The following is an 18,076-nucleotide window of genomic DNA, read 5'->3' as shown; positions in this document are numbered from 1 at the left end:
GCTCTACCACTTGAGCCACAGCGCCACTTCCGGCTTTTTTTCTTTTTACTTATGTGGTGCTGAGGAATCGAACCCAGGGCCTCGAGCATGCAAGGCAAGCGCTCTACCACTGAGCCACCTTCCCAGCCCTGAAGGCTGTTTCTTGTATCTCCCACAAATTATTCATCAAATAATTCTAAAGCAAAGATTGCACTATCAACCCAAACAAATGCACAGATACTTTTTATAAGCAGCAGCTAACTAAAACTTAATTCCATTGAATAAATTCATTTATTAAAGTTAAGTATGGGATATTTTGTAGTACTTACAGGAAAATGAATATTTTCATTTTTTAGAACCAAGAACACCAAACCATTTTAGACTTATCTGAGTGGTCTTGTGGTAAAGTATTCTGAATTTTTTCATTTGAGATTCTTCCAAAGGTATAGGCTGCTACTTCAAGCAGAAATCTATTGGCAGGCAAAATACACTGACTTCTATGCTTCAGTTGCAGCATTAGACTGAATCCTATTTGGCAGTAAAATCCATCTAAAGACCTCCAGAGACTCATTAAAATGAGATAACACTGAAGCATAGCAAAATGGTTTCCATTTGGACCATGGTGCCAATTTAATCGAAGTATGAAAAATAAAATGATTGAACAGTTTCTTGTAAGGACATACATCTAACCAGGTAGTTCCTTAAAATGTCCTATATATATATATATGTACATTTATTATGCCAATATAGTTTAACTAACTTCTTTTCTTTGAACTATGTAAGCTAAAAAGAGAGAGAGAGAGAATAGAAAGATGATGCAACATCACACTATCCATTTGCTAGGACAGTGAAAATAAATTTCATAACTTTAAAGTTGGAATATTAATATGTACATTTGCCTCATTCATCTGACATGAAAAATCAGACTATTTAGCCTATAGGAGAACCACTAATGAATAGCTTCTTCATTCTGTATCCAGAACATGTGAATATCAAGTCTCAAAGCACACACATACACACACACACACACACACACACACACACACACACGCGCGCGCGCACTCACGCACGCACGCACGCACGCACCATATTGCGCATATTTTAAAGAACTTTCTATAATAAAAATCATTTTCTTACACCATTAATGCTGCCTAGCTATTCTTATCAACTTTCATTCACACTTCATTTCTTTTTTAATCAATGCTTTAACAGGGAAAAATCAGATAGCTTTGCATTGTCGGCATCACTAATTATTATTTTGGCAAGTTAGCTTTCTGTTCTGATAATAACTTAAGTTTCTTTCCAAAAGGCCTCATTACAGTCATGATATTCTCCAACAAAATGTGAAGGCCTTTGGTTGATTTTGAATAGGTTTTATTCAGGAATAACTAACTTTATTCCTTGAAAGGAACCTGTCTGGTAAGAAACATTGAGCATTGTGAACATTTGCCATTGTCACTAATTTGCCACTACTTCATCTTCTTACTATACATGGAACTAGGAGATAGAATTAGGAGATGGAAATATTTAAGTGATCTCAATCAAACGTATCCAGGTCTGAACAGAAGGTGTGGGTCCTTCTGTTTAGAAACAGGTATATGTGATTGATAAATGAAGCATCAGTTGTTACATAATAACTTATCAGCACTTCCATCTCAGAAAGGTTAAGCAGTTAAAACTAAAATATTATATTAACTAGGGATGTAGGAATAGTAAAGGAAAAATAGTCAACCTTCCTAAAATGCTTCTTAGTGAAAAACACAGCAAACATAAATATTTGAAAACAGCCATTAAATAATGCCAAGTTACTGATTTGGCTGTGGTTGGAGTAATGACACTCTCCTACCCGCCCCCCCCCCCCCACCCAAGCTGGCTTCTTAACTATCATAAAATTCCTTTTTCTTTGCTTCTTTTTCTTATTTGTTCTGTTTTTGTTTTATAACAGTAAAATGGCATAGTTCTGAAGCTTTGACCAAGAGAAGTAGCAAGCTGGGTAATTCAGTATACTAAGATCTTGAAATATATTATCATGTGCCCTACTTACATTCTTATAAAAAGTAGTTAGAAGCCAGGTGCTGATGGCTCACACCTATAATCCTAGCTACTCCAGAGGCTGAGATCTGGGGATCGCAGTTCAAAGACAGCCCAGGCAGGAAAGTCCACCAGACTCTTTTTTTTTTTTTTTTTTTTTTTATTTTATTTTATTTGAGAACATACTGTACAGAGGGGTTACAATTACATGGGCAGGATAATGCATACATTTCTTACCAAGCATTGCAGCCTCCTCCTTTCTTTACCCTTCACCTCCCTTCCCAGCCTCCCCCCTCCCTCCCACCCAATCATACCCCCCCCTCCCCCCCCCACCGACATTGTAAAGCTGGTTTTGACATGACTTTTTGTACTTCTCATTGTTGCAACAGGTCCACCTGAATCCTTAAACGACTTGTTTGTCCCCATCTCCTCCACATGTTATACTGACATCAAATATAGTGAAAGCGGGGGTTACACTGTGGGGGAGGGACATACAAAGCAACAAACAAATAATATTATAAATGCGTTAGAAACACATGCATGAAAGAAACAAAAACATTAAAATACATATTTGAGGTTTCGTTTTCCTAACATCACATTCTCTGACTTTTTCCGCTTGACTCATACCTATACTAGATATTGCAAATAAGGGAAACCATGGGACCTATGTTTCTTTGGGCCTGGCTTACTTCACTTAATATAATTTTTTCCAAGCCTTTCCATTTCCTAACAAATGGGGCAATGTCATTCTTTCTGATGGAGGCATAGAATTCCATTGTGTATATATACCACATTTTCTTGATCCATTCATCTACTGAGGGGCATCTGGGTTGGTTCCATGTCTTAGCTATGGTAAATAATGCTGCAATAAACATAGTTGTGCTGGTAGCTTTAGTGTGGCCTTGTTTGTGATCATTTGGGTAAATGCCCAAAAGTGGGATTGCTGGGTCATTGGGGAGCTCTATGTGGAGTCTTTTGAGGAACCTCCATACTGCTTTCCAAAGTTCCACCAGACTCTTATCTCCAATGAACCACCAGAAAAACGGAAGTGGAGCTGTAGCTCAAAGTGGTAGAGGGCTATCCTTGAACAAAAGAGCTCAGGGACCAGGCCATGAGTTCAAGTCCCATGACTGACAAAAAAGGAGTTAATTTTTCCTGAACTTCATCTTCTGTTAATTCCTGTTCAAATGGAGTAGGAGAACAATTATATACATATACATATACATACATATATATGTGTGTATATATATAAAACTAATGACTTTATCTGTGTTTATTTTTAAGCTCAAAGTTAGCGGCTCAAGGTAGTAAAATCACATGAACTATGTGTGTCTTAAAGACCTTATAGCTGACAGAATAGATTATGAATGATACAAATGAGCAGAGTTCTGACAAGGTCTGAATCTCTGATATGTCATGAAATTGTTGTGTTTTCACTTACTATAGCCTCAACTGAGAAATCAAGGAAAGAAGCCAGTTTCCCAGCTGCCACGCAATTCTGTCTTCCATGTTTGTCCTATGTTTGCCTTCATCATACCTGGTTCCTTGTCTATGCATTCAAGCTGTTCTTTAGTTTGCTCCAGCAATTTAGATCACAACGTTTTAGAGGGTAGAAGCAGATGAGAAAACTGAGGAAACAGAAAACATGTCCATAGAATTTGTCCAGAATCAGATGCCAGTTTATAGCATCTCTAGACAATAAGAGAATGATAAGGAAGAAAAGGGCTTAGAGTAGCAGCCAAATAGCTCATAGTCATGAATGTTTCTACTGAATCCTATTTCCAATAATTATAACTCCTAACATGACTGACATTCAACTAATGTGTCCTTTTACCATCCTGCCTATAGTTCACACTCCATTCAATGTGACCAAGGCCCAATTAGCTACAGAATTACTTAAGGGGTTTTGGAAACAGACTTTCTGCCTGGCTTTTGCCTGATACACTTCATAGTTAAGAAGCATCTTCCAGAGTCACTAGGGAGATTTGTGGGCTTCACATGAAGCAAATTTTGCCAAGCTTGCATTTGACAGCCCAATGCTGCCAGATATTTAAGGCTTGACAAAAGTCAGTAAACCAGATTAGATTTGCTTAAGGGGTACACACAAATTAAAAGAACTGACCGATAGCAGATGGCTTAGGAGTCCCAGGAGAATCCTATGAAGTTCCCCTTTACTAAATCTGTCTTATTCTATTGCTGGTTACAGGGAATTATCATGATTGTTCACTTACATCCAAATCAGGAAATTCCAAGACCTCTACAGGTCCTTTGGAAGCCATACAGCCAAAAAAAGAGTTTAGTATACCCAAATAGCAGCAGGAGCACAACTGAGAAACACCTAGAAAAGGTGTATCTTCTGAGGCCTCAGTACTAAATGGCTAACAATGACATCCCTTAAGGTTGATAAACTCTAGTAGAAGACCTTGACTTTAAGTGGTTCCTTGAGATTTAAAAGCACTTGCTGTTTGGTCACATGATTTTAAGTAGTTAACTGCTGTCTCTTCAGACTAGCTCATGGTTATGGTAGAGGGGAATCCCCATAGACCAGTATCAATGGTCATTCACTTTGAACTGCGACTGTCAAAGAGATTGTGAAGTGTAAGAAAACTATTATTACAATGTAGCTATCATGGTTCTAGAATAGAGGAATATATATATATATATATATATATATATATATATATATATATATATATATATTCATCCAATTAAGCATGGGAAGATCTTAGATGTGGCTTAAAGTTTATGATTCCTGTACATTTCATAGTAAAACTATAGTCCTACCAAGGGGTAGAGAGATGGTGTATAATAGCCAAGAATCTTTTATAAATGGACATAATGCAGTCAGGGATATAACCCAGCCATCCAAGCCTAGGGTAAAAGAATAGGAGATGAGTGCATTACCAAGTAGGAGGTATTGTGGTGTTACAGGAAGTATACAAATTTGTAAGCTATATAAGCCAATATTCAGAATTCAGATCTGTCATTGAAGATAAAACTTGTAGATTTAATCATTTCATTTTCAATCTTCTAATTTCTCCAATAGAGTCAATAATAGTATCTATTTAGTAAGGTTTAATGAGGATTGAGTTAAATACTATGTGTAAAGCCAACAGCACAAGAAGCTATTGCATAGTAGGTAGGTGGTAAATAAATTGTATTTCTTTTCACTCCACTTTGCCATCCTTTCTTTGGACTCTGGGAATGCGAGGGTTTAAAACATAGACATAGGAGTGGGCCTTCGGGATGGAATGTAAAGTATCACTGAACAGGACATTTCTTTTCTTCAGATAGATAAAGACAAGCCATTTCTGCACTCTGAGCTTTGAAAGCTCTTTTATAGAGGACTGAAGCTAGAAGGAAGGATAAAATAAACAATTCCTTAAACCACAGCATTTCATCTGGTAGTACAAGAGTCAGGAAAAAAATTTAACAATATCTAAAGTCTACTCAGTCTGCGCTGAGCATCTTTTCTCTAAAGACTTTAACAGGATAGGTTCTATAGGACCTGGGCATACCAGGTTACAGTTTGCTCACTCGGTAGGAAGGTCTGTGATCTTCCAAATGTACTGCAAATGTCTGATAATGGTTCTCAATTAGTAAGTTCTCACATTGACTCATCAGAGACATTTTGAAATTGAAGACCTGAGCAATAAATCTTTATGGTAATTTTTTCTGAGAGAGTTAGAGAATACCAAGAGAGACATATCTTTCCCAGGAAACAGCAGTGCTGCTAAGCAAGCTGCCCTGCTTACCTTGCTTAAGAATAGCTATAAAGGTCTCTCTTCAACAGATCTCATAATGTAGTGGGCTAAAAGCCCAGAACTTATAAAACGATCAAATTTAGAAAATAGCTAAAAGATACAAATGTTTGAGTCAAATTGTCAACCAAGCTAGACTCTGCAGGTGATTTAAGAATGGCTGAGAAAAAACAAATAGCACATTTATATGTAAAATTGCAATTTGCTATGTTAAATTTGCTTGAAGAGGCCAGGAGCTGATGGCTTGTGATTATAATCCTAGCTACTAAGGAGGCTCATATATGGAGGATCACAGTTTGAGGTCAGCCCTGGCACAAAATGTCCATGTGACTCCATCTCCAAAATAATCGGTAAAAAGCAGAAGACTTGCACAGAGCCAGTAGAGCAAGCAAGCTAAGTGTGAGACCTGATTTGGAACTTGGCTTAAGATAAATTGAAGCCATTTCTTCATTAAAAAATCCAAATCAGGATTTTCATTAAGTAGCACATTTTAGAATGAATTTTTTCGTATGTAATACCTCATAAATATGCCTATTAGGCAAAGGTAGAGAGTTCTGTATAAGAAGGAAAGTTGTGATATGAATAGAAAGAAAACAAGTACAATTCTACCTTTGCACTTGGCCCAAAACAAAAAATCAGCGAAAGAGCTGGGAAGATTAGCCAAAGGACTAAATTGTTCATTTGAAGCATAAACTATCATAAAATTTGCATATGCATTAGCTCTCCTTTAGTATTAGAATCTGTAGCTATGTTTGATGTTTAAAACCTAGTAAGTTCTGATTCTAGGCCTCCATGCAGTCCATGTGTGTCAGTTATAGTTACTTTGGTGATGGAGGAGATATAATTTAGAAGGGCAAAGAAGGAAATAAAATTAGTTTCTATTAAAATTGAAGGAAAGCATTAGCTGACTTCATTAGGACAAGGAAATGAGATTGCATATCCCAAATCGTGAAGCACACAGTGTGAGAAGTAGGGAATGTATCTATTCCTCTTCTAAATTTATCCATTATTACTTCAAAATCTTGACAGAACATATTTCATTGTCCTTTCCTCGTTAGAATTACAGAATTTTACATAAGAGGCTAAAATAGCCCTATATTGTAAAATACGTACAAGTTTGCTATTCATGCTTTTAGTCCTGGAAATATAGTCAGGCCCAAAGTAGTCTATGTTACTGTGAGAAATTCCCAAAGGAACTCAGTTTTCTTTGTATTTTTTAAACACTGTACTATCAGTGCAAAGTTTCAGTAGACCAAGGATGCCCTGTTGGACAGAAGTAACAGAGGGTCCTTCAATATAATGGACCATTTTTTTTTTTGCTAAGATAGACTCAGGGTAGGAAAAACCAATGAAGGTAATAATGTGTCTGAGGAGTAACAGAAAGAAGCTGCTACCATATTTAGGAATGAAGGAACTGGAAGAGAGCAGAAGTACCTGAAATAAGTGGGAACTCTACCTATTGGAAAAGGGTTCCTCCATAGTCATGACTGGGTGAGTATGACAGTCACTACCAAAAGCATAGCCCAGTGTTTCAGTGCTATGTCTTGTCCTAGAAGATCAAGTGCCACTTCTCACCATCTTTCTCAAGTTATTAGTGGTCCTTTATCTGATCAATAGCTGGGAGAGATTTTCTCCTATATTCCATGCTAGCTCTTGATTCTGGTAATAGTTTCATTTGCTGTGTGCAAGCTTTTGTGTGCAGCATCTAAACATAAAAAATAGTGAATGAGGGCTGGGAAGGTGGCTCAGTGGTAGAGTGCTTGCCTTGCATGCATGAGGCCCTGGGCTCGATTTACAGCACCACATAAGCAGAAAAAGCCAGAAGTGGTGCTGTGGCTCAAGTGGTAGAGTGCTAGCCTTGAGCACAGAGAGGCTCACGGACAGCACCCAGGTCCTGAGTTCAAGCTGCAAGGCTAGGCTTGAGCTGAAGAGCTGAAGAACAATGCCCAGGCCCAGAGTTCAAGCCCCACACCCAACAAAAACAATAGTGAATGACAATTGTGTAAATCTGGGGCTTAGTTGAAGAGAGCTATGGGCAGGAAGAATGAAAAAAGAGAGTTAAGGGAGTGCTTCTGACATACATATGTATAGAGAATAAGAAAACTTGTTAGAATTGTTTCAAAAGCAGGGTGGGAGGAGATAAGATAGAGGTCAAATTTCAACAAAGTACTTTATATGTATATATAAAGATAACAAAATGAAACTCTAACAAAATTGAGATATCCAGTAATAAAACAATAATGAAGAAAAATAAGTAAAATGGTTTTAATGTAAACTCTAAAAAATAGGCAACTCTAAGCAGAAGAGCTTTCCTTCACCCTATGCTTCTAGCAAGTTCTGCCTAACCATAGTACTAAAACCAACCATAGACTTAAATCTCTGAAATGGTGAGCCAAAATGCATATTTCCTCCTTTAAAATATTTAATCAAGCCCTGAACCAGTAGCTCATGCCTGTAATTTCAGCTAATCAGGAGTCTGGGATCTGAGGATCACAGCTCAAAGCCAGCCTAGGCAGGAAAGTCCATGAGACTCTTATCTACCACTAAGCACCAAAACATCAGAATTGGAGCTGTGCCTCAAATGGTAGAGAGCTAGCCTTGATCAAAAATGTTCAGGGACACCATCCAGGCACTGAGTTCAAGCCCCAGGACAGGCATAAAAAATTAAATCAACAGAGAAATGGGCCTGCAATTACTGCAATTTATTACCTGCTGGAAAAGAGTCAGAGAGAACCTATTAAGGTCACTGTCATCCCTGCTCACCACATGCATAAGCTACATTCTCTAATGAGCAATGTGTGTGTTTTCATAAGAAAAGCTATAGTACATAATCTAAAATGTACCCATCCAATTATAAGAGATGAAAAGACTTAAAAATTCTTATGGGTGCAGTGAGGGGAAAATAGAGCCAAAAAACTCTCTCTTAAGAAGGAGTAGATGTCAGTTTAACAGAAAAATCACTGCAAAGCTTTCATTAGAAATATGTTCAAGGAATTAAATGTTCTCCTTTTATTGTTCCAACATGGATTGACATGAAGTGTATTGGGCTAATTGCAATAAACTCGGCACCAAAAGAAAAAAAAAGCAAAATGTCACTTATATGTGTCACTCAAACAACAGTTCAGGTATCTAGAAAGAGAAAAAAGTAGTGATTGCAAGTAGTTCGAAGGGCACAGAGTTGTAAATATGGAGGCTGGACAAGTCTGGAGATATAATGTGCAATATAAAAACTTAATGAATAAAACTGTACTATATTTAGTACTTGTGTCAAAAACAGTTTAGCTACTCTCATGACACAAAAAAGTAGCTATGTGGCATTCTAGATATATTAACTTCATTTATTATAGTAACCACATTTTATTTCTGTGTATCCTGTATTGTCATGGTGTAAACTTCAAATATACACAGTAAATTTATTTTAGAAAATAAAGAAAAGAGGGCCTAAGGATGTAGCTCAGTGGTAGAGCACTCACAGCATGTACAAGACCAGGTTTGATCCCCAACACTGCAAAATTAATAAGTAAATAAATAAGTTAAAAGGGAAGAAAGACCTGAAAGAAACCATGTCTAAAGAAGCAAAGGAAAATACAATAACAATTTCTGATCAGAGAATATCTATGAGAGCTATGAATTACTAACTAATAATTTCACGTTATACTTTAATGAGCAACAATAAACTAAGCCCAAAGTGAAGAGAAAAAAATGAAGTTACAATCATCATAGCAGAAATAATTGAAATAAGTACAGAAGAAAGCAACAGAAAATCCATTAAACTAAATGTTCATTTTTTTTCCCATAAAGATACCAATCAACCAATCCTTAGCTAGTGTAATGGTTTGAATGTCAGAATGTTAATGTGGTGGAAAAGATTCCCCAGGGCAAGAGTGCTGAGAAACAGTAATGGGAAGTGTTTGAGATATGGGAGCCCTGCCCTCATGAACATTACTGCTGTTATCACAACAATGAGTTCCTTACAAAAGGAACCCTTTTGCCGGGCGCCAGTGGCTCAAGCCTGTAATCAAAGCTACTGAGGAGGCTGAGATCTGAGGGTTACGATTCAAAGCCATTCTGGGCAGGAAAGTCCTTGAGACTCATCCCCATTAAACCACTCAGAAAATCGGAAGTGATACTGTGGCTCAAGTGGTAGAGCACTGGCCTTGAGCTGAAGAGCTGTGGGACAGCGCCCAGGCCCAGTTCAAGCCCCATAACTGACCAAAAAAAAAAAAAAATAGGACAGGAATCCTCTTCCATCCCCTTTTCCTCCCTCTTTCTTCTTGTGTATTTACAAAAAGTACAAAGGAGATACATCATCATTTAAATCATTCCCACCCAAGCCCTCCACTCCAAAGCGACATAGATGAAATGAAAGTTGTTGGAAGCAACTTTGTCAAACCTCTAGAAATTAGTCAAACATTTTACAACTGGTCAACTGGGCTTATGCTTCATAGGTAAGTGCTCTACTACCTGAACCATGCCCCTCTCTAGTTCTTTTGCCTTTTACATGGAAGTCTCATACTTTTGCTAGGCTTGCCTAGAACCAAGATCCTTCTATCTCTGCTTCTCAAGTGTTTGAGACTGTACTTGGGTATCATTGTGGCCAGTATATAAAATTACTCTAATTCATACAATAACCTTAATTGATAGGTATTATTATCTATAATTTTTAAATGGTAAAGCAAAACCAAAGACCATTTAAAGAAACTCCGAGGTACCTCCAAACATACATCCAACCTGAAATTTCTGGGAGGATATTAGAGTTTGAACTCAAGGCCTCACTGTTGTTATACAAACCCTCCACCATTTGAGCCATGCTTCTGGCCCTTTTTGCTTTAGTTATTTTTCAGATATCGCCTTGTGTTTTGCCAAGGGACAGTCTCAGATCATCGTCTTCCTACATAAGGCCTGCTGGGAATCTGAGACCATATACAGGGACTACTATATCCTTCTTATTGGTTGAGATGGAGAGGTCTTCTTAACTTTTTTGCCCCAGCTGTCCTCAAAATTGTGATTCTTCCAGTGTATGCTTCCTGAGTAGCTAGGGTGGCTGGCATTTTATAACTTTATAAAATTATCTGTCTATCCTATCTTCCTTATTATCCTGGACTGCATATTTTATATTGGTACATCCTACTAATTAAAATATCTGTTCAGTTCCCTCACATGCCTCAAATCTGTCTCTTCTTCTGCATACCTACTACCACTAGCCTAATACACGATTTCTATGCACTACTGCCATAATATCATAACTTTTCTCATCTTTTTTGTGATTTTCTTTAAAAATGTCCTCTTAAAATAATGCTTACAATACTGAATGGCTATTTAAATGCAACTCTAAAAAAACGTGTTAATGATATTGCAAGTGAAAATGGAGGAAAAGGGGATACAGCAATATTTTTTACACAATTGATCAACACACTGTTAATCCTGCAGTGTCACGTAGTGTCTATCTGCATATATGCTTTCAATGGTTTATAACTTTACTGGAAAGGTCAAATGAGTATTGTCAACACTAATACTCACAAAGAAAAGACAGCATAGGATAATGTACAAAAATGCATCAAATTAAAAGCCAGATTATGTTATGAAAAAGTACCACTAGACTTATTCTCTTGGTTTCAGAAAATGCTCTGGAAAAAAACTGCTTACAAATTAAAAAAACTGAATATATGTAAACTATGAAGTGTCTATATTCTTCTTTTTTTAATCTTTAAAACATGTGCCTACACTCAACTCCATCCACAGTTGTATAATTACATTAAGATATGAGGCTCATTAGTGAGAAGGACACCTCTGATGGAAACTGTGATTACTTTCCACCACCACTTCGCCCATGATTGGCACCTTCTCTGTTCTTCTCAGTCCAAATGGCTTTTCAAGTTACTGGAGGGAGTTTTTCCTCATCATCACAGTGAAGTGCCAGACTTATAATAACCACTGCCTGGAGACAGGAGCTAACAATCTATTATACCAAACTCTGAGAATCAATTAAACTACTTTATTGAATCAATGAGTCAAACTTTCATCAAGGCTCCTCTCTAAGGCCCTGAAGCACAACAATTCTTTCCTCAGATATCCATTATCTCAGTGTTTTCTTTCTAGTCTATATATCTGCCCATTTTTCTTTTCCAGGAAAAGATTCATGCTGTCTGTGATAGACCAGGGAAGATTGTGCTAGTTTAAGACCACTAAATAAAAAATACAGTGAAGAGGATAGAAGGAGAAAAACTTCAACACTGAGTTCATTATACTAAGGGGAGAGGAGAACGCAATCATAATATTTAATGCACACGAAACTAGGGAAATTGAGGGGAGGGGTTGAATTGGAAGGGATGGGAGAGAATGATGAAAGCAATGGCATCAATCAAGACTGATTGTACTCATAAACTAATTCTTGAATGGTTACTCCTTTGTACAATAACTTCTTCTTCCTATAGTATATCCTCTTTTGTCACTGTATTTGATTTTGGTACCTGTATCTTGTATTTACATTTATCCAATTTTGGGAATAACAAAATGCTGAAACAAGGACACAGGATGACCCATTGCAACAATGATATTCACAAGACACTATGTTGAAATGAACTTTACAACTTGAGTGGGGGAGAAGTGAAGGAGGAGAAAAGGGATAGGAGGAGAAAGACAAAGGAGGAGGTAACAATGCTCAATAAGAAATGTACTCATTACCTTACTCATGTAACTGCAACCCCTCTGTGCAGCATCTTTACAGTAAAATAAATTTTTAAAAAAATGAAAGTAAGTAATAAGTGACAGATCCCACTGTATGTAATTTCGCAATCATAGTCGGATTCATGTGACTCTAAGTAAGGCTTTTAGTTTTAAGAATAAACAATTTTTTTAAGAAAGATAATATAATTGGGCTGGGAAGGTGGCTCAGCGGTAGAGCACTTGCCTTGCATGCATGAGGCCCTGGGTTCGATTCCTCAACACCACATAAGCGAAAAGAAAAAAGCTGGAAGTGGCGCTGTGGCTCAAGTGGTAGAGCGCTAACCTTGAGCTGAAGAGCTCAGGGACAGTGCCCAGGACCAGAGTTCAGGCCCCATGACCAAAAACAAATAATAATGTAGGCCTTTTCCTTCCTTCCTTCCTTCCTTCCTTCCTTCCTTCCTTCCTTCCTTCCTTCCTTCCTTCCTTCCTTCCTTCCTTCCTTCCTTCCTTCCTCCCTTCCTTCCTTCCTCCCTTCTTTCTTTCCTTCCTCTTTCTCTCTAAAAAAATTAAAAAAGATAATATAATTTAAAAGTCTTACTTACCTTTTCTCCAAGATGGCCTCAAATCATGATCTTCTGATTATTAGCTTCCCATCAGTGCCATAAGCCACAAATGCCTGGACAGAGATGAGAATGGAAACATCCCCACAGAAACAACCAAGATTCAGAACATTATAAGGGAATACTTCTCAAACCTTTATGCTAATAAGTTTGAGAATCTGGAAGAAATGGACAAATTTCTAGCAAATATTGACATGCCCAAACTAAACCTAGATGATTTAAACCAACTTAACAGACCCAAATCAAGCATCGAAATAGAAATAGCAGTAAGAGACCTCCCACCCAAGAAACTTTTGCTTTCTTAAAAAAATAAATTAGGGGCTGGGAAGGTGGCTGAGTGGTAGAGCGCTTGCCTTGCATGCATGAGGCCCTGGGTTCAGTTCCTCAGTACCACATAAGCAAAAAGAAAAAAGCTGGAAGTGGCGCTGTAGCTCAAATAGTAGAGCACTAGCCTTGAGCTGAAGAGCTGAGGGACAGCGCCCAGGCCCAGAGTTCAGGCCCCACAAGTGGACCCCCCCCAAAAAAAAGAATTATAGATAATACCAATATTATAAGGAAAACAAGCAGATATTAAAAACAAAATGATGGCTCTCACAGAGACAACACAGGGGCAAGTGAGAGCCGAACAGGCAGCTAGCGCCTCAAGGAGGAAAACGTAAACCTGGCTAAGGAGATCCTAAGAAATCAAGAGGCAAAATGTCATCATACGCATTCTTTGTGCAAACTTACCAGGAGGAACACAAGAAGAAGCACTTGGGAGCTTTGGTCAACTTCTCAGAGTTTTCTAAGAAGTGCACAGAGAGGTGAAAGAACATGTCTGCTAAAGTGAAGGGGAAATTTGAAGACATGGCCATGGCAGACAAAGCTCATTCTGAAAGAGAAATGAAAACCTACATCCCTGATAAAGGGGAAACAAAAAACAAGTTCAAGGATCCCAATGCTACAAGAGGCCTCCTTTGGCCTTCTTCTTCCCTTCTGAATATCACCCTGAAATCAAAGGGGAACATCCTGGCCTTTCTCTTAGTAATACTGAGGAAAAACTGGGAGAGATATGGAACAACACTGCTGCTGATGACAGCAGCCTTATGAAAAGAAGACCGCTGAGCTGAAGGAAAAACAGGGAAAGGATTTTGCTGCCTACTGATGCAGCAAAAAAAGGGAGTCGTAAAGGCTGAAGAGAGCAAGAAAAAGAAGGAAGAGGGGGAAGATGAGGAAGATGAAGAGGATGGAAAATGAAGAGGATGATGATGGTTCTAGTGCAGTGTTTTTTTGCTTGTCTATAAAGCATTTAACTCTCCCCCAGCCCTCTACACAACTCATTCCTTTTAAAGAAAAAAATTGAAATGTAAGGCCATGTAAGATTGGTTTGGAGACTGTGCAGTATCTTTTTTTTTTTTTTTTTTTGTATAGTTAACACATTACCAAATGTGCCTTTAGATAGCCCTGTTGTGGTGGTATTTCCAATAGCCACTAATCTTGTCTGGTATGGTCTAAGGGGTGTAAATTAGTATGGAAATTTAGAGCAGGTTCTTGTTAGCACACAACACAAATTAGTTATGTACAGTGATGGCAGTTTTTTCATCTTGAGTTGTCTGACACTTATACAAAAAAATTGTTGTTCTGTTAACTACTCTGTAATTTCAAAAAAAAAGTTGCAGCTGTTTTGTTGACACTGTAAATGCTTCTAAGTAAATGTAATTTAAAATATAAATAAAAGCAAAACTATGGGAAGACTTTTATAATGTAGATTGAATGAATAAATTCTTTTTATGACACAAGCTTCCAAAGTTCATGGAAGAAGATATAGATAACCTGAACTGTTCTATGTATGTTTAAGTAGCGGAATTTTCAGTTTAACTATGAGAAATTCTATAACAGAAATTTGCACAGACACAGGGTGTGAGGTGGGGTAAGGGTTGTGTTGCCGGAGCTTAGGCTCAGAACATAACCCCCTCCTGGTATTATTACTCATGGATTTTTCACTACCACTTCAGCCAGACCTTTAGTCCAGTATTTTTACTAGTTAATTGGAGGCCTATTCTGGCCTCAAGGTATGGTCCTCTGGATCTCAGCCTCCTGAGTAGCTAGGATTACAGGCATGAGCAACCAGTACCTGGCTTCACTGGCACATTTTAGTAAGTACTTAAGGAAGAAATAGTGACAATTTTACAGGCCTTCTTTCAGAACATATAACAATTATTGCTTCCCAATTCAATTTTTGATAATAGTATTATATGCAGTGAAGAAACCAGATAAAGAACTTACAAGGAAAGGTTATTGCACAGTGATATCCATTACAAAAATATCAATACAAAAACATAATACTATCAAGGATTTTCCTTGACCAAGTAGGATGTATCCTTAGGAGAAAAATAGCCTGCTTTAGCATTCAAATACCAATAAAAATGATTCATCATATGAACAAGCAAAAGAAGAAAATCATCTAACTTCAATAAATGTGAAACAGGCATTTGATGATATTTTACATCCATTAATAATAAGAGAAAAAGCCTTCTAGAAACCTAGTAGTAAAAATTAACTTTCTCAACCTGCCAAAGACAATCTCTAAAAAATGCATTTTTTATCAGTAATTAATTTTCACTTTTTTTCACAGATGGAAAACTTTTTTCCCCAGTTTTTAATGAATAGTGAGTTTCATCACATCCTAAAAATCTATATAATTTTGAGATGTTGGGTTAAAGAAGAACATTCTAAGTCTACAAATGAGCAAGCATACACTGGTAATATAGAATTCTTCAAGTGCTACTTCTCCAGAAAGAACCTTCATGCCTCTTTGTTGAGCTATGTGACCATATGAGTTAGTTGAATATGAGGACCCGAAAATCTAATAGCATTTAATATAGATCTTAATGCTATTGATATCCTTTGCATATTACCTTAATGTCACATGTGCTTTTTGTTAGAATATATGTTTTAGGATCTCTAATTTAAAAAAAAAACTTGTTCAGTTTGTCAAAGAAAAATTAATTCAGTACTGTGTTGGTCAGATTTTCATTACTGTGACAAAATACCTAAGAAAAACAACTTCAAGGAGGAAAGATTTACATGAATTCACAATTTCAGAGGATTCTGTCCATGATAGGCTGGCTCCATTGCTTCTGTGCCTGTAGTACACAGAGTATCATGGTACAGGTATGTGGATGAAGAAAGCTGCTCACTTGATGGTGACCGGGAAGCAAGGGATTTGGGACAAAATATACCCTTCCAAGACTCCAGACCTACTTCCTTCAAGTAGGTTCCATCATCTAATGGGCCATTAGACTGTAAGCCATCAGTGGATTAAGTTAATTTCTTCACGATTCAAACACTTCTCAATAGTACCACCAGCTTATGACAAAACATTCAGCCCATGAGCATTTGGGAAAAATTTATATTCAAACTATCACAACTAATTATTCCTTTCAGCAATGACTAGGCTTTAGCTCTTTCTGTTCTGATATTATGTACTATTCTATTTAGTTTTGATCTTTCAAATTTTCTCTTTCTCTTGTGCTACAGTCTTCTCTCCTATTCTCTTTGTGGCTATGAATTTCTAGGTGTCTTCTTTCTTCATAGAATGAGATGTAGTATGGCAGCACAAATAGATACATAACTTCATGTGTTATTTTATAGCTTTATTTTTTGCATGATTTATACAATGTATAATTTACCTACTCTAACTCTACATTTTAATAAATCTTAATAAGTTTGAGAGTCGTTCGAGTGCCCCTGGAGTCCAGTTTTAGAACATTTTTATCACTTCAAAGTTTCTACACAAGTGTTGTCAACACCCATTCTTAGACCTAGCCCAAGGCAATTAGTGATCTGTTTTCCTATCTCTAGAGATGTCTGGCGATATTACGTATAAATAGAATCATATGATACACAGTCTTCAGTTCCAGGCTTTTTCAAATTAGCATTATATTTTTCAAGTTTATTTATGTTGTAGAATATATTTATAGTATGTTCCTTTTTAATAATGAATAGTCCATGAATAGTCCATAAGGATATTCTGTTTATTGTTTCAACAGTTGATGGACATTTGGTTTCAATTTATAGCTGTTATTTATTTTTATTTTTAATTATAACTGTTATTTATTTTTATTTTTAATGGGGCTTGAATTCAGGGCCTCAATCCTTTTTGCTCAAAGCTGGCACTCTTTTGGCTTCTTGGTGGTTAATTGGAGTTGAGTCTCATGGACTTTTCTTCCTGGGCTGGCTTCAAACTGTGATCCTCAGCTCTCAGCCACCTGAGTATTTAAAATTACAGGCCTGAATTACCAGCACTCAGCTCTATAGCGTTCGTTTAACAAAACTTTTATGAACATTCCATTGCAAGCTTTTACAGAAGCTTGTTTACATATGTCTTGGATGGGTATCTAGCAATAGAAATGATCAGTCCTTTGGTATATGACTAGATGTTTAATAAGATATAAATCTATAGGTTGAAGCCAGCTCAGGCAAGAAACTCTGTGAGACTCATCTCCAATAAACTACTCAAAAAAGTCTATTTGTTAAAGTGACTACAGCATTTAGACCTCTCATCCACAATGTATATGGGTTCTAATCTTCTACATTCTTGTCAATACTTGTTCTTATCTCCTTTTTTGTTTATAGCCATTTTAGTCATTTTAGTGGTTGTTAGTCATTTTAGTGGTTGTTTGCTATTATATCATTGTGGCCTTAATTTTTACTTTCATACTGCCTAATAATATTGGGAATTTTTCCACATGCTTGCATTCTATTTCTATCTGCTTTCTACTAAAATGTATAGTCACATCATATGCTCATTTCTTAATGGGGTTGTTGGTCTTGTATTTGAGCTGTAGCTGATGTTCATTCTATTTGCTAACCTTTTATCATATACATCACCTGCAAAGTTTCATTGTCCAGTTTGTAAGTACCTTTTAATTTTTTTTCTACTATTACCTTTGAAAAGCAAAAGCTTTTATTTATATAGAATTTAGTTTGTTAAAATTTGCTTTTATAGATCATACATTTGCTGTCATATATAAGAAC

At 36.9% G+C, this 18,076-nt stretch overlaps 1 pseudogene; it reads left to right on the top strand.

The window, feature by feature from the left end:
- LOC122097123 overlaps nt 1–14,293 on the top strand; it is a 71,980-nt pseudogene extending 57,687 nt beyond the window's left edge.
- The last annotated feature ends 3,783 nt before the right edge of the window (nt 14,294–18,076 follow it).

The sequence above is a fragment of the Dipodomys spectabilis genome, unplaced genomic scaffold (genome assembly GCF_019054845.1).
Source record: "Dipodomys spectabilis isolate Male_0828 unplaced genomic scaffold, ASM1905484v1 ptg000414l, whole genome shotgun sequence".
NCBI lineage: Eukaryota > Metazoa > Chordata > Mammalia > Rodentia > Heteromyidae > Dipodomys > Dipodomys spectabilis.
The sequence above is the reverse complement of the archived record's forward strand: the minus strand, read 5'-3'. Positions and strand labels throughout refer to the sequence as shown.